Genomic DNA, 6,000 nt, shown 5'->3' with positions numbered 1-6,000 from the left:
TAGGCCCCAGAATCTCTGGAGGTAGGGGTGGTAATCGAGAGGAGCCTCTAATACGGCTGTCCGATCCGAGACCCGTACTCTGCTAGAGCATATGCCATCCGCATGACGAGAGGAGGCATCCTCCCCGACGTTATCATTTGGTACTTTTACTCTCTTTGATACTAGTGTGATTGCATTGATTGACCCGGCTCTACTCATTCATATGTATGTGAAACCTTAGCATCCAAAGAAGACTCTACACCGTTGAGTCTCTCGAGTTCATAATTCGAGTGTCAAACCCTTTGGGTCGATCGTGCTTTCGTTGATAAAGTGTGCAAGAGATGCCCCTAATAATTCGAGAATCTGCTTTTCCTACCGATCGATGCTTCTACCATTTAATGAATTGATGTTATTCTTGGTATGGATTGGTGACCAGTACATGATGCGGTGGTGGATCGCAAAGGAAAACCATTGATTTGAGGAGTGCAAATAATGAGGTAGTCCGAGTCGAGTCTCTTGATTTAAAAGGAGCGCCAATGATAATATCTTCTATGACCGCTCGGAGGTATGTGAAAAAGGGTGTGAAACATACCTTGCGTATGTGTTTGGAAGTAAAGAGACGGAAAGGAAACTCGAATCGGTACGGTGGTTTGTGAGTATTCGATGTTTTTCCGAGGAGTTACCGGATTGCCACCGGTTCGAGAAGTGGAATTCGACATCGGTTGTACCGGGTACTACGCCGATTTCAATAGCCCCGTATCGTATGGCATTAACGGAATTAAAGGAATTGAATGTTCAATTGCAAGAATTGACGGATAGAGGTTTCGCTCGACCGAGTTTTTTTCTCCATGGGCGCTTTGTATTGTTTGTGAAGAAGAAGGACGGAACCATGAGGTTGTGCATCAACTATCGTCAACTCAATAAAGTGACGATAAAGAATAAATATCCATTGCCACGAATTGACGATTTGTTTGATCAATTAAAGGGAGCCTCGGTGTTTTCAAAGATAGATTTGAGGTCGGGTACTATCGGTTGAGGGTCCGAGAATCGGACATACCCAAAACCGCTTTTAGAACGAGGTACGGTCACTACGAATTCTTGGTGATGCCGTTTGGGCTCACTAATGCCCTGCGGTGTTTATGGATTTAATGAATAGAATTTTCGGCCATACTTGGATCGGTTCGTAGTTGTATTTATCGATGACATTTTGGTCTATTCGAGATGAAATCCGAGCATCTTGAACACTTGAGGCTAGTGTTGCAAATCTTACGAGATAAGCGATTATCGCAAAGTTCAAGAAATGTGAATTTTGGTTGAAAGAGGTTAGCTTTTTGGGGCACGTGGTGTCCGCGATCGGTATCGAGGTGGACCCAACAAAATTCAGCCATAGTCGATTGGAAACCACCAAGGAATGTTACCGAAGTTAGAGCTTTTGGGGCTTGCTTAGGTTATTACCGACGATTTGTAAAGGTTTCTCGACGATAGCCACGCCAATGACGGCTTACTCCAAAAGGATGTTAAGTTCGAATGGACGGAGAAATGTCGAAAAGTTTCGATCAACTGAAAGCTTATTTGATGAAGCCCCAATTCTAGTGCAACCCGAATCGGGCAAAGAGTTTGTCATTTATAGTGACGCATCCCTACTTGGGTTGGGTTGCGTATTGATGCAAGAAGGGCGAGTTGTGGCCTATCGTCGAGGCAATTAAAGCCACATGAGAAAGATTATCGACCCATGATCTCGAATTGGTCGCCATCGTATTCGCCTTAAAGATATGGCGACATTACTTATTTGGTGAGAAGTGCCATGTGTATTCGGATCACAAAAGTCTCAAATATTTGATGACCCAAAGAGACTTAAATCTGCGACAAAGGCGATGGCTCGAGTTGTTAAAAGATTATGAGCTCGTCATTGATTATCACCGGGAAGGGCTAATGTGGTTGCGGATGCCTTAAGCGAAATCACTATTTGCTTTATGACGATGAATGTACACTTGTCTATCCTACCCGACAATGTGTTAGTAGCTGAATTGAAAGCCAAACCATTATTGATACGTCAAATTCGTGAAGCTCGAGAAAGTCGACGATGAGTTGGTTGCAAAGCGGGATGAGTGTGTTCGAACAAGGACTCGAATTTCAAATCGATGATGACAATTGTTTGAGGTTCGAAGTCGTCTGTGTGTCCCAAAGAATTGAACTTATTCCAATAATTTTGAACGAAGCCCTTTGTAGCCGAATGACAATCCACCCGGGAGTACGAAGATGTACAACGATTTGAAACGTCGGTTTGGTGGCATGGTATGAAACGGGACATCTCCGACTTTGTTTGAGATGTTTAATATGTCAACAAGTGAAAGCGGAACATCAAGTGCCTTGAGATTGCTTCACCGATCACGATACCCGAGTGGAAATGGGATCGAGTCACAATGGACTTTGTGTCCGGCCGCCATTGTCGACTAATAAGAAGGATGCGATTTGGGTTGTTGTTGATAGACCGACTAAGTCGGCTCACTTTATCCCGTCGTCACGGATTTTTCATTGGATAAACTAGCCGAATAGTACGTTTCTCAGTTGTGAGATTACACGGTACCGATTTCTATTGTGTCGGATAGAGATCCGAGATTTACCTCGCGATTTTGGAAGAAATTTCAAGAAGCTTTGGGTACCAAGTTGCATTTCAAAGACCGCCTTTCACCCCCAAACCGATGGTCAATCCGAACGGATAATTCAAATACTCGAGGATATGTTGAGATGTTGTATCCTTGAGTTTAGTGGTTCATGGGAGCAGTATCGCCTTTGATTGAATTAAGCACAACAATAGCTTTCAATCAAGTATTAAGATGGTGCCTTACGAGGCTTTATACGATCGTAAATGCCGTACCCCATTATTCGGGTGAACTTAGTGAAGGTAAATTCTTGAGGTTGATTTGGTTAAGGATGCCGAGCAAAAGTTCGAGTGATTCGTGAAAGTTTGAAGGTCGCTACGGATCGCCAAAAGTCGTATCGGATTTGAAAAAGGAAAGACATTGAATATCGGGTTGGAGACAAGGTATTTCTCAAAGTCTCACCACGGAAGAAGGTGCTTAGATTTGGCCATAAGGGCAAATTGAGTCCGAGGTTCATCGGTCCGTATGAAGTATCTCGAACGAGTTGGGCGATGCGCGTCGATTAATTTTACCCCCGAGCTCGAAAAGATTCACAACGTTTTCCATGTTTCGATGCTTCGACGATATAGGTCTGACCCGACGCACGTAATTACTCCATCTGAGGTCGAGGTTTAGCCTAATTTGAGTTATGAAGAAGAGCCGGTTCGCATTATGATGCGTGAAGTAAAAGAGCTACGAAACAAGAAAATCCAATTAGTGAAGGTGTTGTGGCATAAACACGAATTGAAGAAGCCACTTGGGAACTTGAGGACTCTATGAGAGAGCGATACCGAGCCTATTTATGGGTAAGATTTTCGGGACGAAAATTTCTAAGTGGGGAGAGTTGTGACATCCCAAAATTGACCCTAGTCGGGATGTGGTTTCGGGACCATTGAAACCGAGGCATAAAAATAATTTATAATTTATTTTGATGCCTATAATATGTGTTAATTCATGTGTGACATTTTTGATGTTTCGATTTAGAGTTATAAATGTGAATTTCACTAGAAAGGGCCTAGTAGTAAACATTGAAAGTATGATGGGGAAATGTGGGATGACTAGTTGATAATACATGCAAAAATAAGGATTTGCATGTCAAATTTCCCCCTAACATGAAGTGGCCGCCATGACAAGGAATCATGGGCTAAACATGTCATGAAACATGTTTTGTTGGTGCACTAGGAGAAACAATAAACAAATGAGTATGGGTAATAAAGAAAGAAAAAAAAATGTGTGTGTGTGAGTGAAACCCCCCTTGCCGTGCATTGTGGAAGAGAAAAGAAAATTTTGTTCATCCATTTTCTCTTCTTTGGCCGAAAATACTAAGGAAAAGGGAGGATTTTTGCTTCATGCTTGGTTTAGAAGAGAACTAGAAGGGATTTGGCTATACTTGTATCAAGATTAAGGTATGTTTGAGGTTGTGTCATGAGATTCATGCTTGTTTTGGTTGCTAACTTGATGTGCATGTTAGCCATGGTTCAAATCCTTGTTATGCCATGGAAATGGTATTTGGCCAAGGTGGATTTTGTGTTAATGCCATTGCATGTTAAATATGAAGCTTGTTAATGGTGTACGTGATGGGGATTGATGGCTCTTGGACTTTCTTTTAGTATTTTGAGTGAGACATTAAGTTCTTTGCTTAATCATGACCAAAATGATGGTGTTGTGATGTATTCGGTCATGGTATATCCACAAGTATGATTCATGCATGTTGCATGGTAGGTAAGATTTGAGCTTTGAATATGTGTTTGCACATGATGAATTGGTATGACATATATACTATTTCAAGGTATATATTTGCTTGGGATAATGTTTTCGGTTATGTAGTACATGAGAGATGTGTATTGAGCTACAATATGTAATGCGTTAGTTAGTAAAATGCATGCTGTTTTTGTGTGGTATTAAGTGCATAATCGGCCTCAACATGGACATGCATATTCGGCCACATGAGGGGAAATTGGTGTGCATGCATTCGGTTAGAGGCAAGCATATTGATGCCTATCCTTGGCTTAGAAAATTCGGCTAAGAGGAATACTAACTAAGGTGTTGAGTTTGATTCATGATTTTGTACATATGCGACTTTGATGCCTAATGAGTAGATATTTATATATTGGCTAGGCATCTTGAATTCCTCTTCCGATGCTCAAATGATAAAACCAATTTATTTGTTAAATTTAGCTCAAGAAGCTAGAGGTGGAGAATCAAGCAAAGGCAAAGGAAAGATAATCGAGTAGTCGATTGGAAATCGTTTCATCCAATATAAGGTAAGTCATTAAGCGTATATTTGGTGTTGATTTAAATGATCAATATATATATGCAAATGTGTTTAAATGAGTTGGTGTGTAAATGGAAATGTATGTGTATGGAATGATGCCATTGTTGAATGTATAAAGGCAGCAAAATACATAAGGTATTGGTCTCGGCACTAAGTGTGCGGGTATAAATGGACACGATGACAAGATTGGCACTAAGTGTGCGGGTTTAAAATTGTACAGCACTAAGTGTGCGAGTTTGATTATATAGCACTAAGTGTGCGAGTTGAATACATATAGCACTAAGTGTGCGGATTCACTATATGCTCTTGCATTACAATTGGCACTGAGTGTGCGACATTTATCGAGCTAATCCCGGACAGCGGATCGGGTAAGTACCGAGCTCATGACGAATAGAGAATACGTTCATGCTTGGGGTTGAATTTGGTAAGCCTTAAATCTATGTGATGATTGAAATTGTATGGTTGTGCTGGAAAATGAGTTAATGTGTAAAAAAATGCTTGATTATCTTGTTGTGTAGAATATGAAATGTGGATGTATGAATTGGTACGAGATTGGACCGAAGGTCCGAGGTATTATGGTATAGATTCGATATGGACGAGTACCTAGCCTCATTTGTTGTACATGTAGTAGTAACTTTATCGGTGGATTGATGAATGCTTATGACTTACTGAGTTGTAAACTCACTCGGTGTTTTCTTGTCACCCATTTTAGGTCTCTTGGACTCGTATTGTTGCGTGCTCGGAACCGTCGTTGAAGTCATCACACCGCTGAAATCTTGTGGTATTGTTTTTGTTGTTGAAGAACATTTGGCATGTATAGGCTATTATATTTTGTCGAATTGTGGGTTGTAAACTTTAAGCCATGTGAAAATGGCCTATGTGGTCGTCGAGTGGGATGCTAGAACCTATAGCCACGAGTCTTAGAAACTCAAATTTTGATAAGGTGGCCATAATTTGTGTCATGTATGATGGATGATTAAGGCCAAGGAAAAATTCATGAAATTGGCATAGTCTACTGCAGTAACTGTTGCGGACAGCAGCAGTGAGATGAGATTGAAAAATCACTAAAAATAGTAGAAGTAGAATTAAATAGTGGGTAAATTA

This window comes from Gossypium arboreum, chromosome 11 (genome assembly GCF_025698485.1).
Source record: "Gossypium arboreum isolate Shixiya-1 chromosome 11, ASM2569848v2, whole genome shotgun sequence".
In the NCBI taxonomy this organism is placed as follows: Eukaryota; Viridiplantae; Streptophyta; class Magnoliopsida; order Malvales; family Malvaceae; genus Gossypium; species Gossypium arboreum.
The sequence above is the reverse complement of the archived record's forward strand: the minus strand, read 5'-3'. Positions refer to the sequence as shown.